This window comes from Bufo bufo, chromosome 1 (assembly GCF_905171765.1).
Source record: "Bufo bufo chromosome 1, aBufBuf1.1, whole genome shotgun sequence".
NCBI classification, from domain to species: Eukaryota; Metazoa; Chordata; class Amphibia; order Anura; family Bufonidae; genus Bufo; species Bufo bufo.
Window position 1 is genome coordinate 676,583,396 of NC_053389.1, and position 20,398 is coordinate 676,603,793.

Sequence of the window (20,398 nt, forward strand, 5' to 3'; positions counted from 1 at the left end):
CTACTCCTAGGTCACGTGACACATGAACGTGACGCCACTGGCTGCCTTCTCAAACAGCTGATCAGCGAGGGTCCTATGTGTGGGACCTCCACCGATCAGATACTGATGACCTATCCTGAGACAGGACATATGGCTGGTGCCGGTTGAAGATGTCAACTGAGCACGTTTGACCAGCTTAGTGAGATAGACAAAAATAAGAAAAAAAAAAAAAAGAAAAACCAGCAGGTGGCGCTATACAGATACATTTTATTGAATAACTCAGTGGCTATGCAAAATTTTTAAATTACATGCAATTAGAAAAGTACTCAGATTAAGGATACTTTAACACTTGTGGCAGAGGATTCCGTCAGGCAGTTACGTTGCCGAAACTGCCTGCCGTATCCGTCAATCCGGACGCAAACGGGTGGCATTTGTCAGACGGATCCAAATGCATTGAAATATCGCATCTGTCTCTCCGGCGTCATCCGGAAAAACGGATCCGGTATTTTTTCTTTTTTTTTGCATTTTTAAAGGTCTGCGCATGCGCAGACTGGAAAACCGGATCCGTTTTGCCGGATCACTTAATGCTGGATCCGGCACAAATACATTTCAATGGAAATCAATGCCAGATCCGGCATTCCGGCAAGTGTTCAGGATTTTTTGGGCCGGAGAGAAAGCTGCAGCATGCTGCGGTATTTTCTCCGTCCAAAAAACGTACAGTGACTGAACTGAAGACCTCCTGATGCCTACTGAACGGATTGCTCTCTATTCAGAATGCATTAGGATAAAACTGATCAGTTTTATTCCGGTATTGAGCTCCTGTGACGGAACACAACACCGGAAAAGAAAAATGCTAGTGTGAAAGTATCCTTAGGTGTCAGTTTCAAAAATGCTGAATATGTTTCCTGACAACCCCTTTAAAGTGGCCCTGGGGGAAAAAAAAAAAAGTTAAAGTGGCCCAATGTTGTAGGTGGGTCCAAACTGACAGAAGGCAGGGCAACACAAGTCAGCAGGGCTGACACATGCAGACGGGGTCTGCAACACAATAGTCAAACACAAAATACTGCCCCAAAAGAACCACATACCACAGCACAGAATACTGCCACTACAACAACACATACCACAGCGCAGTACAGAATACTGCCACTACAACAACACATACCACAGTGCAGCACAGAATACTGCCACTACAACAACACATACCACAGCGCAGCACAGAATACTGCCACTACAACAACACATACCACAACGCAGCACAGAATACTGCCACTACAACAACACATACCACAGCGCAGCACAGAATACTGCCACTACAACAACACATACCACAGCGCAGCACAGAATACTGCCTCTACAACAACACATACCACAGCGCAGCACAGAATACTGCCACTACAACAACACATACCACAGTGCTGCACAGAATACTGCCACTACAACACATACCACAGCGCAGCACAGAATACTGCCACTGCAACACATACCACAGCGCAGCACAGAATACTGCCACTACAACACATACCACAGCGCAGCACAGAATACTGCCACTGCAACACATACCACAGCGCAGCACAGAATACTGCCACTACAACACATACCACAGTGCAGCACAGAATACTGTCACTACAACAACACATACCACAGCGCAGCACAGAATACTGCCACTACAACAACACATACCACAGCGCAGCACAGAATACTGCCACTGCAACACATACCACAGCGCAGCACAGAATACTGCCACTACAACACATACCACAGTGCAGCACAGAATACTGCCACTACAACAACACATACCACAGCGCAGCACAGAATACTGCCACTACAACAACACATACCACAGCGCAGCACAGAATACTGCCACTACAACACATACCACAGCGCAGCACAGAATACTGCCACTGCAACACATACCACAGCGCAGCACAGAATACTGCCACTACAACACATACCACAGCGCAGCACAGAATACTGCCACTACAACAACACATACCACAGCGCAGCACAGAATACTGCCACTACAACAACACATACCACAGTGCAGCACAGAATACTGCCACTACAACAACACATACCACAGCGCAGCACAGAATACTGCCACTACAACAACACATACCACAGCGCAGCACAGAATACTGCCACTACAACAACACATACCACAGCGCAGCACAGAATACTGCCACTACAACAACACATACCACAGCGCAGCACAGAATACTGCCACTACAACAACACATACCACAGTGCAACACAGAATACTGCCTCTACAACAACACATACCACAGCGCAGCACAGAATACTGCCACTACAACAACACATACCACAGTGCAGCACAGAATACTGCCACTACAACAACACATACCACAGCGCAGCACAGAATACTGCCACTACAACAACACATACCACAGTAATACATAATCCATAGCAATTTATAAGACAATGGGAAAACAGAACGGTAGATAAGACAAAGGAAATCTGAACTTACTAAAGGAGGATAAAGTAACTAAAAATATCAGAGAGTCCAAGAGTCTACTTTATAAAGCACCTTTACATTGGAGGGCTGTGATGGATTTTCAAAGGGTCAGATAGGTTACTTGGGTATAAACCAGTGGCCCTGGAATGAATTAAGACAATACATGCATCCTTTGAAGAGGGGAATGTGGGTTATCGCAGTGCAAGCAGACAAAACTGTGTGTACAGCAGCGATTGACCAGGCACTCCATACTGATGTAACTGTTTACAACATAAACCGAGCTATTATGTTTTTAACTTGCAATTAATCGTTTTATAGATATAAATTGCCGTTTACATCTGCAGGTAATGAGGACAACACCCTTATTACATAAAATGGTAAGGCTCTGTTCACACCGGCCCCAGTCTGTAAGAGATCTCACTGGCTTCTTCTAACCAGGACTGTGGAGTCAAAGCTAGTTTTGGTTGCTTTTGAGTGTCCATTTTTTATTATTGGGTAGAAAAATACTGCAAAATATGCTATACTGCTAATCATGTCATCAATATAATAAAGAACCAATGTACCAGCTGGGCCATGGGCCACAAACGAGAGTGATACTGCTTGTGAGAACAAGAAAATTAAAGGGCATCTGTCAGCAGATTTGTACCTATGACACTGGCTGACCTGTTACATGTGAGCTTGGCAGCTGAAGGCATCTGTGTTGGTCCCATGTTCATACACTGAACAAAAATATAAACGCAACACTTTCGGTTTTGCTCCCATTTTGCATGAGCTGAACTCAAAGATCTGAAACATTTTCTACATACACAAAAGACCCATTACTCTCAAATATTGTTCAGAAATCTGTCTAAGGCCTCATGCACACGACCGTATTTTTTTGCGGTCCGCAAAACGGGGTTCCGTTTTTCCGTGATCCGTGACCGTTTTTTCGTCCGTGGGTCTTCCTTGATTTTTGGAGGAGCCACGGACATGAAAAAAAAGTCGTTTTGGTGTCCGCCTGGCCGTGCGGAGCCAAACGGATCCGTCCTGAATTACAATGCAAGTCAATGGGGACGGATCCGTTTGACATTGACACAATATGGTGCAATTTCAAACGGATCCGTCCCCCATTGACTTTCAATGTAAAGTCAGGAGTTAATATACCATCGGATCAGAGTTTTCTCCAATCCGATGGTATATTTTAACTTGAAGCGTCCCCATCACCATGGGAACGCCTCAATGTTAGAATATACCGTCGGATTTGAGTTACATCGTTAAACTCAAATCCGACAGTATATTCTAACACAGAGGCATTCCCATGGTGATGGGGACGCTTCAGGTTAGAATATACTAAAATAACTGTGTACATGACTGCCCCCTGCTGCCCCCCCCTGTAGTTAACACATTGGTGGCCAGTGTGGCCGGCCCCCCCCCTCCCTCCCTCCCCTGTAGTTAACTCATTGGTGGCCAGTGGGCCCCCCCTCCCTCCCCTGTAGTTAACTCGTTGGTGGCCAGTGGGCCCCCTCTCCCTCCCCTGTAGTTAACTCGTTGGTGGCCAGTGGACCCCCCCTCCCTCCCCTGTAGTTAACTCGTTGGTGGCCAGTGGGCCTTCTCCCTCCCCCTCCTAATTAAAACCTCCCCCCTGTCACTTACCAGTAGGAGGAGCTCCTGGCCGGACGCAGACATCGCAGCTCGCAGGTAAGTATAATGGTTCTACAAATTGCTAAGTAACCATGGCAACCGGGACTGCAGTAGCGTCCTGGTTGCCATGGTTACCGATCGGAGCCCCAGCGATTAAACTGGGACTCTGATCGGTACACTCCGCTGCCACCAATGATAGGGGGGGAGATTTTAATTAGGAGGGGGAGGGAGGGGAGAGGGCTCACTGGCCACCAACGAGTTAACTACAGGGGAGGGAGGGGGGACCACTGGCCACCAATGAGTTAACTACAGGGGAGGGAGGGGGGCCCACTGGCCACCAATGAGTTAACTACAGGGGAGGGGGGGCGGCCGCACTGGCCACCAATGAGTTAACTACAGGGGAGGGAGGGGGCCCACTGGCCACCAATGAGTTAACTACAGGGGAGGGAGGGGGGGGGGGGCGGCCGCACTGGCCACCAATCAGTTAACTACAGGGGAGGGAGGGGGGGCCGGCCGCACTGGCCACCAATGAGTTAACTACAGGGGAGGGAGGGGGGGGCGGCCGCACTGGCCACCAATGAGTTAACTACAGGGGAGGGAGGGGGGGGGCCGGCCGCACTGGCCACCAATGTGTTAACTACGGGGGGGGGGGGGCTGCCCCCTGCTGCCTGGCAGCACCTGCCAGGCAGCAGGGGGCAGTCATGTACACAGTTCTTTTAGTATATTCTAACCTGAAGCGTCCCCATCACCATGGGAACGCCTCTGTGTTAGAATATACTGTCGGTTCAGAGTTTTCACAAAGTGAAAACTCAGCTATGAAAAAGCTTTTATGCAGATGGATCTTCGGATCCGTCTGTATAAAAACTAATTTACGGCCACGGATCACGGCCACGGATGCCAATCTTGTGTGCATCCGTGTTCTTTCACGGACCCATTGACTTGAATGGGTCCGTGAACCGTTGTCCGTCAAAAAAATAGGACAGGTCATATTTTTTTGACGAACAGGATAAACGGATCACGGTCTCGGCTGCAAAACGGTGCATTTTCCGATTTTTCCACGGACCCATTTAATGGGTCCGCGAAAAAAAAATGGAAAACGGCACAACGGCCACGGATGCACACAACAGTCGTGTGCAGGAGGCCTAAGGCTCATGCACCGTCGTTTGGGTCCGCATCCGAACCGCGGTTTTGGCGGCTCGGATGCTGACCCATTTACTTCAATGGGGCCGCAAAAGATGCGGACAGCACTCCGTGTGCTGTCCGCATCCGTTGCTCTGTTCCGTGGCCCTGCTAAAAAAAAAAAATAACATTTCCTATTCTTTTCCGCGCTTTACGAACAAGAATAGGCATTTATATTGAAGGCTGTCCGTGCCGTTCCGCAAATTGCGGAACACGCACGGACACCATTCCGTGTTTTGCGGACCGCCAAACACACCACGGTTGTGTGCATGAGGCCTAAATCTGTGTTAGTGAGCACTTCTCCTTTGCCAAGATAATCCATCCCACCTGACAAGTGTAGCATATCAAGGTGCTGATTAGACAGCATGAATATTGCACAGGGGTGCCTTAGACTGCCCACAATAAAAGGGCACTCTGAAATGTGCAGTTTGATCACACAGCACAATACCACAACTTTTGAGGGAGCGTGCAATTGGCATGTTGACTGCAGGAATGTCAACCAGAGCTGTTGCCCATGAAATTAATGTTAATTTCTGTACTATAAGCCGTCTCCAAAGGAGTTTCAAAGAATTTTGCAGTACATCCAACCGGCCTCACAACTGCAGACCACGTGTAACCACACAAGCCCAGGACCTCCACATCCACCATGTTCACCTCCATGATCGTCTGAGACCAGCCACCCAGAAAGCTGAAGCAACAATCAGTTTGCATAACCAAAGAATTTCTGTACAACCTGTCAGAAACCGTCTCAGGGAAGCTCATATGCATGCTCGTCGTCATCCTCATCGGTGTCTGGACCTGACTGCAGTTCGTCGTCGTAACCAACTTGAGTGGGCAAATGCTCACATTCTATGGTGTCTGGCACGTTGGAGAGGCGTTCTGTTTACGGATGAGTCCCGGTTTTCACTGTTCAGGGCAGATAGCAGACAGCGTGTGTGCCGTCATGTGGGTGAGCGGTTTGCTGACGTCAACATTGTGGATCGAGTGGCCCATGGTGGGGTTATGGTATGGGCAGGCATATGTTATGGACAACGAACACAGGTGCATTTTATTGATGGCATTTTGAATGCACAGAGATACCGTGACAAGATCCTGAGGTCCATTGTGGTGCCATTCATCCACGACCATCACATCATGTTGCAGCATGATAATGCACGGCCCCATATTGCAAGGATCTGTACACAATTCCTGGAAGCTGAAAACATCCCAGTTCTTGCATGGCCAGCATACTCACCGGACATGTCATCCATTGAGCATGTTTGGGATGCTCTGGATCGGTGTATACGACAGCGTGTTCCAGTTCCTGCCAATATTCTGCAACTTCGCACAGAAGAGGAGTGGGCCAACATTCCACAGGCCACAATGAACAACTCTATGGGACGAAGAGGTGTTGCACTGCGTGAGGCAAATGGTGGCCACACCAGATACTGACTGGTTTTCTGACCCCTCCACAGTAAGGCAAAACTGTGCACATTTTAGAGTGGCCTTTTATTGTGGGAAGTCTAAGGCACACCTGTGCAATATTTATGCTGTCTAATCAGCACCTTGATATGCCACACCTGTGAGGTGGGATGGATTATCTTGGCAAAGGAGAAGTGCTCACTTACACAGATTTAGACAGATTTGTGAACAATATTTGAGAGTAATAGGTCTTTTGTGCAAGTAGAAAATGTTTCAGATCTTTGAGTTCAGCTCATGAAAAATGGGAGCAAAACCGAAAATGTTCCATTTATATTTTTGTTCAGTGCATGTACCCGCATTGCTAGGGGAAAAAAATGTTTTAACCCTTTCGCTACAATCGCCATGGAGCGATGGGCAGACATGGCACCCGATCCCGCCTGCAGCAGACACCATGGCCTGCCGTGCTTCTTACCGGCATCCTCTGTGGCCAATGAGGATGCTGGTAATTCATTTCAATACACAGGGTCTCTCTGAAGGGACCCGGGGTATTGAAGCTGCAATTCCTAAGAAGCATAAGAAATAAGCAATTCTGTACCAATATGGATATATAATAAACATAATAGTACTTTTTTTTTTTTATTTAAATACAGCATTTTGTAGCCTCAAACATGAGCTACAAAACCATAAAGGCAAAAAAACTGTTAAAAATATATAAAAAAATATATAAAAGTTTAAATCACCCCCTGTAGTAAAAAAAATAAATACATAAATAGCAAAAAATATAAACATCATGGGAATCACCGTGTCCAATAACACCCATACTATTAACATATAAAAATATTTTTCCAATACGACAAATGGCGTAACGGAAAAAAGGGTCAAAATGGCCGATTTTACCCCAAAAAATGTGATCAAAATGTCAAACTCTCCAAAATGGTATCAATAAAAACTACAGATTGTCCCGTAAAAAATTTGCCCCTATACAGCTCAGTAGACATAACTATAAAAAAGTTATGGGGATGTAAAAAAAAAAAAAAAAAAAAATTTAAGTTTACATTTATTTTAACACTATTTAGACATAAAAAACCTATACATCTGTAATCATACTGACCCAGAGAATGAAGTATTGAAGAATGGTATTGCTGTAATCATACTGACCCAGAGAATGAAGGGCATGGGTCAGTTTTGCCACAAAGGGGACGCCGTAGGGGGAAAAAACCCGTAAAACAGTGGAGGAATTGCTGGGTTTTTAGTCCCCGCTTTCAACTACATTGTATGCCATATTAGGCTACTTTTACACTAGTGTTTATATTTTCCGGTATTGAGATCCGTCATAGGATCTCAATACCGGAAAAAAACGCTTCCGTTTTGTCCTCATTCATTGTCAATGGAGACAAAACGTAACTGAACAGAAGGGAATGCTCCAAAATGCATTCAGTTCCGTTCTCATACCGGAGAGCAAACCGCAGCATGCTACAGTTTGCTTTCCGTCCTGGGATGCGGAGCAAAACGGATCCGTCATGACCCACAATGCAAGTCAATGGGGACACAATCGAAAACGGATCCGTCCCACATTGACTTGCATTGTGCGTCATGACGGATCCGTCTTGGCTATGTTACAGATAATACAACCAGATCTGTTCATAACGGATGCAGATGGTTGTTTTATCAGTAACGGAAGTGTTTACCGGATCCAGCAAAAACGCTAGTGTGAAAGTAGCCTAAATGGTGGCATTAGAAAGTAAAACTTGTCCCGCTAAAAATAAGCCCTCATACAGTCTGCATTGGAGCCTCCAACACAGATGTGAGCACAGCAGAAGCAATGATTTTCTGTGTTTTAGTAACATTTATTATTTTTTAATCTGTATGGGTCCATTCACACGTCCGCAATTCTGTTCCGCATTTTGCAGAACGGAATTGCGGAGCCTTTCATTTCTATGGGGCGCACGGACCTGGAAATGCGGACCCGCACTTCAGGGTCCGCATTTCCATTCCCGAAAAAAATAGAACATGCCCTATTCTTGTCCGCAATTGCAGACAAGAATAGGCATATTCTATTAGTGCCGGCGATATGCAGTCCGCAAAATGCGGAACACACATTGCCGGTGTCCGTGTTTTGCGGATGCCCGGATCCATGGATCCGCAAAACACACACGGACGTGTGAATGGACCCTTAATATTATATTATTCATACATTTTACAATGGTCCACACACACACACGACACTAATGCTGGGGCAGTTTTTATCCCACAAGACTGAAAGGCTCCTGATATTGATGACCTATCCTCAGGATACATCAGTATCCAATCAGTGGGGGCCTGACACCCCCACCAATCAGCTGTTCCCTGCAGCCTCCAACCCTGGAACTTCAAAGTGAAGCAGTTATTGCAGCTCATCTGCTATTCACATGAATGGGAGCTGAGCTGCATTAACCCAGCATGACCACTGCACTTTGAAAGGCGCTGTATTTTCTGTTATATTCAAGAGCTCGTTCCAGTGTTTGAGGCTGCAGTGAACAGCTGATTGGTGGGGGTGAGGGGTGTCAGACCCCCACTGATTGCATATTAATGATCCATACTGAGGAGAGGTCATCAATATTAGTAGCTTGGACCCCCTTTAATTTCCGCAGCATGTGGATAATACTTTAAAATCCCATTCCCTTGCTTCTGTAACTTGTTGCATATTTAAAGGGGTTGTCCGGGTTCAGAGCTGAACCCGGACATATCACCATTTTCATCCAGGCAGCCCCCCTGCCTTGAGCATCGGAGCAGTTCATGCTCCGACGCCCTCCTTTGCCCTGCGCTGAATTGGGCAGGGCAAAGGCATTTTCTGGAGTTCTGGTAATGTACTGGGCTCTCCTTGGGGCTGCCAGGCAGAGGCTTCCGCCCAGCAGAGAACCCGGTGACGTCACCGGCACTGATGGGCGGGCTTTAGCGCCGCCCTAGCTAGTAAAACGGTTAGGACAGCACTAAAGCTCACCCATCAGAGCCGGTGACGTCACCGAACACACTGCTGGGCGGTAGCCGCCACCCGGCAGTGTGTTATTGTAAATAATAAAAGCGCTTGCCCTGCACGATCCAGCGCAGGGCAAGAGAGAGCATTGGAGCATGTAATGCTCCGATGCTAACATCAGGGGGGCTGCATGGGTGAAATTATGGGTACGTCCGGGTTCAGCTCTGAACCCGGACAATCCCTTTAACCTGCACAAATCGGAAGGTGAAATCTGCAGCAATTCTATCGATCCCATTTGGACCTACCCTTAGTTGTTCTATTCACATGGGGCAGAATTTCTACAGCAAAATCCACAAGTGTTAGGGCTCATGCACACAGCTGTAGCCATTTTTGCGGTCCACAAATTGCCGATCCGCAAAACATGGACACCTGCCGTGTGCGTTCCGCATTTTGCAGATCGGTACGTCCTGCCCTCTACTAGAACTGCCTGTTCTTGTCCGCCAAACGGACAAGAAGAAGACATGTTCTATTTTTTCGAAGGGCTGCAGAACAGCAACCCGGATGCTGACAACACAGGGTTTACTGTCCGCATATTTTGCGGCCCCATTGAAATGAATGGGTCTGAATGTGATCTGCAAAAAAATGTGGATTTGATGTGGACCAAAACTATGGTCGCGTGCATGAGCCCTTACAATAGATTTGTCGTGGATTTTACCCTATGCGTTGCAGTGAAACTCCGCAGCATAAACTGACATGCTGAAGATTTAAAATCCGCACAAAAGGTGAATTTAAAATCTCATCCACTTTGATGCTACTGTAAAACGCTGCCGACTGGTTGCACGCAGCGGATCCGTCTAGTGTGGACACTTATTACATGAACTGCTGTAAGTCTTGGAAAGTCATCTGCATTATATTATACTAATAGGGTCATTTATCAAACTGGTGTAAAGTAGAACTGGCTTCAATGCCCACAGCAACCAATCAGATTCCGCCTTTCATTTTTCACAGCTCCTCTGGAAAATGAAAAGTGGAATCTGATTGGTTGCTTTGGGCAACTAAGCCAGTTTTACTTTACACCAGTTTGATAAATGACCCCATAAGTGTTGCAGACCGCGCCAATGTTAAGGCAAAGCTTCTCTGCCCCATTTGTGTATTTCCTGACACCAATATGTCTCACATCACACACAAAGAAGCCAGAAACAAATCACAGGTGAAAAATAGCACGCAAACAAAAGGCCGGCCTCTGTCACGGAGCACATAGTGCGGTGCTGGGCTGCTCTGGTTTCATCTGGCTGTACCTGAAAATAAATGGCTAGCTGACAATATGTCTTTGATGCTGTCCAAGTGCCCTTCTAATGGCGTAATGCAGGAAGTGATTTCACCTTATGAGGAAGAGATGGGCACAGAATGGGATTTAACTCCTTCAGCACCACCTCGGAGTGTAATAAAAGCTTAGGTCCCTGCCATAGCCGGCAGCTGTCCCCTTCCTTACCAGCAGATCTACCATTACATCTCCTATTCCCATTCTAACCTCAAAGCCGAGAACAGATCTATTTTAGCTTGTGTAATTAATCATCCAGGAGAACGTCTTCACAGTCTACAAAAATGGAAAAGGCCACAATGCCCCATCATACACGCTAAAAGTGCCAGCGAAGCTTCCTTCCTGCTCCTATTTTATAGGGCGTCCGGTCGTAGAGGCCATTATTGCTAAATGAGGTGGAGCTGAACGCCTCGGAAATCAGAAAGCGACTAATGTGAAATGGATTCAGTCTCAAGGTACAAACTACAAGTCTTAAGTTTTCCTTGTGTACAGAAACATCCGCTTTACCCCGGGCGATCTTCCATTTTTGCATTTTCCCAGAGCCATAACTTTTTTATTTTTCCATTCACATAGTTATATTAGAGCTTGTCACAGGACAAGTTGTACTTTCTAATGACACCATTTAATATTGCGTACGATGTAGTGGAAAGCTGTAAATTAATGCCAAATGGAGTGGATTTGGAAAAATAAAACGCCATAGTTTTATGGGTTCCATTTTCACGGCATTCCCATCAGAACCTGTTCCCTTCACTTTACAGACCAGTATGATTACAGCGATGTTTCAATACTAAAATAAAAACTTTGGAAATTTTTATTTTCTTTGCGTCGCCATATTCTACTATGTCTATGGCAAAGCAGCAGCACAGCAGGAAGAGAGACAGCACGTGCACACTGCGTGCGCCGTCTACTCATACAGCTGATCGGCGGGGGTGCCGGGTGTCGGACCCTGATCTGATATTGATGACCTATCCTGGAGGATAGAACTTTTCACGGGTCCGGACATTATCATATAGCTAGCGGGTTGTGTAGGGCATAGTGAAGTGATGTTACAGAGCTTACCATCTTCCCCCACTGTATCCCCGTTCTGGTTTCCCATCTGGTATGTAAATCCATATCATCGGTACAGAGAGCAGGAGATGGACGCGTTTCTCAAGGGGCGTCTCCTTCTCCCTTCTCGCCCAATGGCAGCGGAGAGCGTCACAGCCAGGGAGAAGGAGACGAACATTGAGAAACACAACCATCTCCCCCTCCCTGTACCGATGGTATGGATTTACGTACCAGGCGGGAAACCAGTACGGGGGGCACAGCGGGGGAACGGAGCTGCGCACAGAAAACATAGTAAGCACTTCACTATGCCCTGCACTACCCGGTCCAGTTCCTTTTCCTATAGTATCCAAGTACGACCACTGCTGCTGGATTGCAGGGTAGTCATAACTCCGGGATACAAGCAGTTTATAATGTGATGGAAAAATGAATCCAGCCAGCAAAGGAGGCAATATGGACAATCACAATACATTAGTAAGTGCCTGGTATTTACTGCATCCACATGATAAATGCCATTTGCTGAAGTGGGACAACTACTTTAAGCATGCACCCATTCCTCAGCCCCCAAACCCTCACTGTGTTGTAATTTGCTCTGCAGCAAAAACTACTTGTTCAGCATATTTGCAACAAAAAATAACGGAAGATACCAGTCAAAATATTGCCACCCTGTTAGCATTTCTGAGGAAAATTTTCAGCCAAGGAGAAGTATGAAATAAGAGGTTCGGCAACATTTTTTTTTTTCTGGCCATGATTTTTTTTTTCCTGTCAACGTTACAATATGAGAGATTTTTGTTTGTGGGGCATATTGTAATTTTAGTGACACCATTTTGAAGTGCATGTAACTTATTACCTTTTTTTGGGTCACAATAGAAAAAGTAATTAAGAAGTTTCTTTTTGCACTTTAAATTTACGGCATTCACAGAGCGGCATAACCAGAGTTACGATTACGGTAATACCAATGTACTTTAATGTTTTTTTACTACTTACGCACAATAATAGCACATCTCTGTATTTCGCCACATTCCAAGAGAGGGGGGGGGGGTACATGGGACTGATAAACATTTATTTTTTGTGATGGGTATGAACAGGAAAAAAACTATTCTTTTTTTGCATTTTTATGTTGTTCACAAGGAGATATACATTTATTATGTGGATTGAGGCGAGCAGGGTGTGATAACGTGTGTGCGCTTGTTTTTTTTTACCACTTTTACTAAATAAAACCACTTTTTTTAAATAAACTTTATTAACTTCAGTGGTTTTATTTAATTTTGTTTATAAACTTTATTAACTCTATTTATTAACTTACAGCCATGTTATGCCCTCAGCTGCCCACACCTGCACCATGCTATTGCGTTTGTGGGGAGCCAATGGCGACAGGGAGCCCTTTCCTTGTAACTGCCTAGATGCCGCTGTCACTACTGACCACGGCATCTAGGGTGTTAAGCGGTTGGCACCAGAATAATAATCTTTAATGCCAGCCATTACAGTGGGAGCCTGGTTCAGTCAGCGCTGGGGTGCCGTTGGGCTGTTTCAGTGTACTCTGTCAGGCCACTACATTCCTTTCTATGGGAGATAGAGCTGCCATAACTGGAAGCGATTCTCCAACTCACCTAAAAGCAGTTGCAATGCAAACCCAGTTGCCACGTTCACTGAAAGGACACACCATTTCTGTGCCACGCTATACAAGGTGTGCAGCTTACACGAAAGGGGTTTGTGGCTGTAACGCACCACATTGAGCCAAATTTGTCATACAGCGTGAGCCACTGTGAGAACTTTTGCAGATCTATTCTAGCACTAAGCTGTCTAAATGTAAGAGGGTTAAGCTACAACATGGCTCCTGACTAGTGTTGAGTGAACTTGTGGTTTCAAGTTCGGCGTACAAGGTTCAGATTCAGGTTATCTAAGAATGTTATGGTCGGCGGTAGCGGAATCCATAATGGAATTCTTAGATAACCCGAATTCGAACCATGTACGTCGAACTTGAAACCACAAGCTCGCCTCACACTAGTCCTGACGACTGTACGCGGCTGTAGCCCACTCGTGGCTTGGAACCAACTCTCAAGTGAAATGACTGACACCATGTTGCAGGCAACTAGACCTGACAGGCAGCGTATTATCGGACTGCAAGTGGGGCAGAACAGATCTTACCCCCTGTGTGACAAACAACCAACCGCCCATCACTGTCAATGGCACCTGACTGTGTACGAATGAACTGGCATTAGGTAGCTTTATGTAAATGATGCTTAAAAGGGTACTCCAGTCACAAGCATTTATCACCCACCAACTGAATAGCTGTAAATGCTAGATCAGTGGCGTCCAAATGCCCGTTTGCCAGGAAGAGGAACCCATGGCGGTGCACCATGTCACTCCATTCAAAGTCTATGGCACAGATGGAAACAGCCGAGCACAGCGCTCGAATCACCAACAATCATAAAGTGATGGCGGATCATCATGAAATGCTCTACACTGCATGGTGTTAAAAATGGTAGAACTGCAGTTTTTGCAATAGCCCCCCCCCCCAGTATATATAGCCAAATAGTCGAAATAAAAAAAAATACAATTTGTCCTGTAAAAATGCAAGATATCACATAGCGTGTCAACTGAAGAAAAAAGAAAAAGATGTCTGAAGGCCCAAAAAGATGACAATTCTGAAGCATCTCGTCTTAGAACTGAGTTCTGCCGTTCCTCTGTTAATCCTCCTAGGTATGTATAAATAAAATTACCATCTGGGTGTTACCTTTCCCGTGTGTCAGGACTGACTGGACAGTGTCAGACTGTGTAGGGACCCCCACCTGGTAATGCCCGGGGGTCCACTTATTCATAGTTTTCGGCTGGGTTCAGACCTGAGCGTATTTGATATACGCGTTTAACGCACGTTTTTGTCGCGCGTTTTTATGCGCGTTTTTTGCAATAGTAAACGCGCGTTTGACGCGCGTTTGTGTGATTGACTGCAGTGTCCTATGGCCACAAACGCGCGGCAAAACGCCCCAAAGAAGCTCAAGAACTTGTTTGAGCGTAGGGCGTTTTTCAGCGCGTTCAAACGCGCTGTAAAACGCTCAAGTGAGAACCAGGGCCATAGGGAAGCATTGGTTTTCATGTGTTGAGCGTTTTACAGCGCGTTTGAACGCGCTGTAAAACGCTCAAGTGTGAACCCAGCCTTCTAGGAGGAATGGCACAATGCAGACAATGCTCCAGAATCTTTACTACACGGGGAATAGAAGTACTGGTAGTTACTAACATATATGTCAGGAGAGGCGACAGGTCCATGTCTGGGACTAATGCACATCTCCAGGGCTCTCCTACAATTAGCTGTGTTAGGGTTTGTTCACATGGCTGATCTTAAAGGGATTTAACCCTATTAAGCTAGCTGACATTAGCACATCACTAATGTCAGCTAAACCTAACTAGCCTATTCCTACTTTTATCTATGCCCCCGTTATGCCAGAAATCTAACTTTTATTATATGCTAATTAGCCTCTAGTAGCAGTGGGGGGGGGTGGCGTTGTTCCTGCTCCTAGAGGCTCCGTTCTCCCACCAAGTCCTAATTGACAGGGCCAGGCATCGCTCGCATCTGTCTGCCAGCCCTGTGCTCTGATGAAATCTCGCACCGTTCAGAATTCGGCGCAGGCGCGGTGAGGGAAAGATGATCGCCGGCTGCTAGCTTCCTTACTGCGCCTGCGCCGAATACTGAGCGGGGCAAGATTTCACCAGAGCACAGGGCTGGCAGACAGATGCGAGCGATGCCTGGCCCTGTCAATCAGGACTTGGTGGGAGAACGGATCCTCTAGGAGCAGGAACAACGCCCCCCCCCCCCCCCCCCCCCCCCCCCCCCGCTACTAGAGGCTAATTAGCATATAATAAAAGGTATGTTTCTGGCGTAACGGGGGCATAGATAAAAGTAGGAATAGGCTAGTTAGGTTTAGCTGATATTAGCACATCGCTAATGTCAGCTAGCTTAATAGGGTTAAATCTGGTGACAGAAACCCTTTAAGCACAGATTTTCATTTTCTCCACAGAAATCAGCTTCCATTGCTTTCAAGTAGTCCATATGGCGGCCGATGATTTCCACGTGGATTCCCAAACTGCATCAACAAGCCTCTTCTGGAGCAGTTTCAGAATGGGGCCAAAGATGCTTTATGCAGACTGCAAAATCTGCAGCAGACACCGGAAGGTCTCAGATTTCTGCTGCAAATTTCACATCAGGAATACAGTTCACCGCCGGATCCTAATGGACTACAATGGGGTCCGAAGGTAATACGGCGGCTTTCTGGCATAAGTACTGGATTCCAGCATTTGTGCCGGATCAGGCAGATGTGAATGCATCCTAAGTTTACATGTGCAATGTGAACACAGGGAGCTTGAATCTGCACATAATGTCCTGGTTAGGCAACGTTCCCATATGAGATGTGACCTGGCTGCAGGAGTCCACCACACCCATAGCTGGATAGAGCCACTCACCGCCAGATCCCCTTTGATTACAATGGGATCCAATGAGAATCTGGCTACCTTCCGGCATCGAAGCCGGCTTTTGGCTGGATGCACGACTTTTTACTTGGCTTAAAACCATCATTTATCCTGCAAAGGGGCCAGATGCCACTGTAGTCAATAGGGTTCCGTTGGTGCATGGCCCTATCCGGCTATGGGTGCGGTGAACTCTGGCAGCCGGATTCTCAGCCAGGTCACATGACATATGGGAACATAGCCCAACCAGGACATTACCAGGACCGGTTAGGCACATTCACTAATACTCGTCATACTGAAGTACAATACACCGCATGCAGTAGTCCCAAGGCAAGGACTGACCCCAGAGCTACAGAACTACCCCAGGCTGCGTCCCCTGGTCACGTCCCCTTTACAGACCGCTGCTGGTGGGCTTGGTGAACACAACATTCAACAAGAAGACCATTCTTGTCTAGGCACCTTCACTGACAGCAAGTAGAGATTTTAAAAATGATGACACACAAAGTATGTTAGATAGCTGCAGGACTGTACCAGTATACAATGCAGATGGCGCCAGCACTAGGCTTGATAAGGTGGCAGGATGCAGGTAATGACCACTGCTCCTCCCTGCCAGCTTGTCGGGGCAGTGACAATGAGAGGCCTTCCAGCAGGAGGGGCACACCCCGCAGGGGGCTTCTGCTGTGACAAGGCACCTAATACAGCTTGTTTATATGGGAGAACTTGTATGACATGACGCCCAGTGCACGGTACGGTGGGGGGTCACAGCCCGCACCGGCCGCCGCCACTGACTCACGTTACACTCCCGCCTCTTGTGTTGCTATTATTATGATCATTTACACCGGCAATTTGCCTCTATTCACTAACCTGCCTCCTCCGCCTGGCGCAGCCTAACCAGACTATGAGACGGACAAGAAACAGCAGCCAATAGAAAATGACCTTCTAGCAGGATTTACCAATCAGAAGCAAGAAGAAGCATAACAAGGAAACCAGCATGTTTGGCTGTGCCGTGCGCCCTCAGCAACCCAAGCTTAGCACTAGCGACCTGTAGCTGATAGAGTAGTGCGCATGCGCACACTGTAGTGACGTCTCGCACTGTGACAGATGTGTAGTGAGGACGGTGGAAGCGCCTCAGTTCTTTTTATTTCTGAACAAGTGTGTGATGTCGCACTAAAATGAGGTGGAGAACCACAAAGAGGTGCACCCACTAATCAGACAACACCCAGTCTGAAAATAGTGAATAATAAATAAATAATGGAAGTGGGGCACACTCTAAAAAGTATAGGGATCTTTATTAACAATATATATAATTATAACAATATGACAATATAATAGCAGCAAGCATAAAATAGCAAATAAAATGGTACCGACAATAGGATGGGGAGTGACAAAAATAAAGAATAAAACAATGAATCAGTATAAGTTACAACTATAAAATATATCCAATCGACAATATACTTTATAAAACCATTCAATAAATATGGATCCCAATATTGATTAAGAACATTCAGTTCAGATATTCAATAAAAATATAATTAATCCACTGATTGTGCTTCATGAAATATTCCATGTGGGATTCATGCGGTAATATAGATTGTCCTTTACCGCAGACAGTCCTCTATCACCACTATATTTTCAAACAAAGTCCCAAAGTCTCAAGCATATGCAGCCTAGGTATGTAATGGTAAAACAGTCAGGCTGTTCATACGCACAGCGGCGTCCCGCTGTATTTAAAATGGAAAGCGATTGCTTGCTGGAGATGTACAAGAGCTTACCCGAGGGTCTTTCAGTGCTGGATCACGGGCTCTCGACTCGGTATATTCGGCCTATCTTCGATCTGCCTCCGGTCTCAAGAGCTGGTAGAAAACCTTGAATTTTGGCGCCAGTGAGATTTGTTTGCTCCACGTGGTATGGTTTCCTCCCGTGTAATGGCAATGACTCACTTCGGCACCTCGCTAGTTAAAAAGCAGTATGTCCAGGCTTCCTCGGTCTTGCAGGGGCTCTCCACTCGTTGGGGGGATAGTACCAGACGCGTTTCGGGGATTTAAAGAAATCAACCACTGAGGAAGGGGTCATTTCTTTAAATCCCCGAAACGCGTCTGGTACTATCCCCCCAACGAGTGGAGAGCCCCTGCAAGACCGAGGAAGCCTGGACATACTGCTTTTTAACTAGCGAGGTGCCGAAGTGAGTCATTGCCATTACACGGGAGGAAACCATACCACGTGGAGCAAACAAATCTCACTGGCGCCAAAATTCAAGGTTTTCTACCAGCTCTTGAGACCGGAGGCAGATCGAAGATAGGCCGAATATACCGAGTCGAGAGCCCGTGATCCAGCACTGAAAGACCCTCGGGTAAGCTCTTGTACATCTCCAGCAAGCAATCGCTTTCCATTTTAAATACAGCGGGACGCCGCTGTGCGTATGAACAGCCTGACTGTTTTACCATTACATACCTAGGCTGCATATGCTTGAGACTTTGGGACTTTGTTTGAAAATATAGTGGTGATAGAGGACTGTCTGCGGTAAAGGACAATCTATATTACCGCATGAATCCCACATGGAATATTTCATGAAGCACAATCAGTGGATTAATTATATTTTTATTGAATATCTGAACTGAATGTTCTTAATCAATATTGGGATCCATATTTATTGAATGGTTTTATAAAGTATATTGTCGATTGGATATATTTTATAGTTGTAACTTATACTGATTCATTGTTTTATTCTTTATTTTTGTCACTCCCCATCCTATTGTCGGTACCATTTTATTTGCTATTTTATGCTTGCTGCTATTATATTGTCATATTGTTATAATTATATATATTGTTAATAAAGATCCCTATACTTTTTAGAGTGTGCCCCACTTCCATTATTTATTTCTTTTTATTTCTGTTTAGTGTTTTTGGGCAGCTATTTTTTTTCCAAGAAAATGATTAGCAAATTTTATAGATTTTTAAAGAAAAAAGGGCTATATAGACAGGGCAACAGTGAAAAGGTGTAGCAGTATGGTATAAGTATTAGCCTGTGTTGTGCCCAATTTTACCTTTAAAAAAAAAGGTGCAGTAATAGAGCTGTACTAATTTGGTGGAGAGTTATGTAATATGTGTTGCACATTACACCCCACCCCCCCAAGAGTTACATAAATACAGATGCGGGGAAGGGGTGACAGCATCATTAAATTGATATTTATTGATAACTATAGAAGCTGTATCCTTAAAGGGGTTCTCCGGGAATGAAGAAAATGAAAATACGTAATTATTACTTTATTATAAATATATTCTCAAATATCTTTCATTAGTTATATATAATGGATCGTTTTGTCAGGGGAGCAATGATTATGAAAAACAAAATGGCCGCTGTCCTATTAGTACACACAAAACCTGTCCTGATCACACAGGAGGACAAGTTACTTCACAACACTGAGGTAAAGAGCTGCCTCATCCTCATCTCTGCTTGTCAGGGATTATGATCCTGAATACAGTTTAATATGATAGTAAGCTGAATCTTTGTGGCAATGGAGTTCATGACGAGACATGAAGTACAGAGAGGACGGACAGGACAGACTGTGGTTTAATGGAGACTGTATACAAGCAGTGGCGTTGCAAGGGGGGTGCAGACCGCATCGGGTGACACCATTGATGGGGGTGACACCAGCAGGGCCGGCATTTACGAACCATTTGTAGGGAAAGATGTGTCTGGGATTCGAACCCACGACCTTCTGTATCAGAGGCAAAGCACTGCGATGCAGCCTCTTCCTGTATGTCCATATATGGAGTTAGTGCTTGTGTATTTCAGAAAAGCTTCTGCTGGGATTCGAACCCACGACCTTCTAGTATCAGAGGCAAAGCATCTAACCACACGGCCATAAGAAGAGCCTTGCTACTGACTGAAAATATATGAGACTTGTACTGTTATAGCTGTACATCTATACACATGACAGCTGCCCTAACACACCCAGCACTGCTA

At 45.8% G+C, this 20,398-nt stretch overlaps 1 protein-coding gene across 2 annotated transcripts in view; it reads right to left on the reverse strand.

Moving 5' to 3' along the window:
* Nucleotides 1-17,317, reverse strand: part of PPIP5K1 (diphosphoinositol pentakisphosphate kinase 1) — a 276,308-nt gene extending 258,991 nt beyond the window's left edge. The window contains exon 1 of one of the 2 annotated variants that reach the window (XM_040414088.1): nt 17,296-17,317. The gene's annotated coding sequence lies outside the window, so the exon portion shown is untranslated. The other variant, XM_040414089.1, reaches the window with a different exon arrangement.
* Between the last annotated feature and the right edge of the window lie 3,081 nt (nt 17,318-20,398).